Raw genomic sequence first — 1,818 nt, 5'->3', positions numbered from 1 at the left:
CCCTATTGTAGATCCGGACTTATCTGTTCCAAAACCTCAAGCGGTGGTTCCAGGGAAAGAGATTCAGATCGAATGAGAAAGTCATCGCGGAAACCGAGGCGTATTTCGAAGGCTTGGACGTTTCGTACTACAGAAAGGACATCGAAATGTTGGAAAATCGCTATAGCAAGTGTATCGCCCTCGAAGGCAACTATGTTGAGGAATAAATATAACTTTGTCCCAAAAACGCTTGTTTTCATTAAAAATCCCGGGACTTTTCAGCCCATGTAGTACTTACCATCCCTCTTCCTCTTATGTTTCGTCATCTTTCCCGTCGCGTTGTCGCTCCCGTTGTATCTTCTTCTCGCACGCAAAAATATTTTATCATACGTTTTATATTTAATGATTTAAATAGAGAGTACGCTTAATACGATCGTGAGTGTCTGTCACAGTACCATCGAGCGCGAAGATGCTGGCGGCGCGCGTAATATGATAGCACTGCTATAATAAGAAAGGAACAAATAATGTTATACACCCAGATAAATAGTTTAAATATGCGTTTATTTTGATATATAACGTCATTTTACAATATATAGTTCTTACAATACTTATAAGCAGGAACTTTAATTTAATTTAATTTAGTTAATTTTAAATTGAATTTTAAGCACCTGCTTCCGATTAGCAATAAAATGTACATTTACATTTCAAACTGTTTACAATATTATCTAAAGCATAAACTATTAACTCACACTCTATATTTGATTTTTTATTATAAACTGCGCAAAAAATCTGCAGCAGCACACTTATCGATGATACAATTTTCACCTAAAAGTGTTACAAAATATTTAAATTTTTCATTGACGGTATGCGTATACTGGCACACCTCAGAGTATACGTTCTCGACGCAACGTTCGAGTTTGAACATGAAGAGCACGGTTCATATACAGACATGTATCGCGCAGTGTTAATTTGACCACATTCGCATCACGCATTTTTACGATTTCTATCACAACATTTTGGACCGATAATGATGAAGGTGCGATTGATTGCACGAACCGCTCAATATCCGCGCGTCTTTCGATGAAAGCCCGCCACGTTGCACGAGGCAAGATTATGTTGTTACCTTGGTTGTCGCCAATTGCAATTTCCACAAAAGACACAGGTTCCACGACGATTCCGACATCCAGGTATTTGTAAGCTGTAGGAGTCAGTGTAAATCTTCTTCCCAATATACGAGGTGTATGACGAGATTTATTACAAGAAGATGCTCTGCAGAAGAAAGCAATATATATATAAATATATATATATATATGTATATATTATATATACATATAATAGAGAAAAAAGAAAAACAGATAAAAAAAATTGTAGAGAAAAGGTATAAAAAAAATTTATAAAATAAAAACTTACCGTTTATAAAACTCTTCATCTTGAATAGGAACGTAAAATCTCATGGAATTCGTACATGCTTGGAAAGCGTTGCACTAGCGGTTCGTTTGAACGACTGATGCAGTAACATTGCTCGAGCTCTTTCCCCTAGTAGCATAGAACATTGGCTATACAATGGCTAAGATTGGCTAAATATTGGTTATATTGGGGATACATTGGCCAAGATTTCCCAATGTAATGCCAATATTGGCTATATAACAAATATCAATGTATAGCCAATATTGCATATCAGTAGTTACACAATATTAGCTATATAATAAATTTCAATGTACAGCCAATATTGCATATCAATTATTATCCAATATTGGCTCTACATTGGCGATACATTGGCCAATATTTCCCAATGCAATGCCAATATTGGCTATATAATAGATGCCAATGTATAGCCAA

The sequence above is a fragment of the Trachymyrmex cornetzi genome, unplaced genomic scaffold (genome assembly GCF_001594075.2).
Source record: "Trachymyrmex cornetzi isolate Tcor2-1 unplaced genomic scaffold, Tcor1.1 scaffold303, whole genome shotgun sequence".
Lineage (NCBI taxonomy): Eukaryota > Metazoa > Arthropoda > Insecta > Hymenoptera > Formicidae > Trachymyrmex > Trachymyrmex cornetzi.
Note: the sequence above shows the minus strand (reverse complement) of the source record.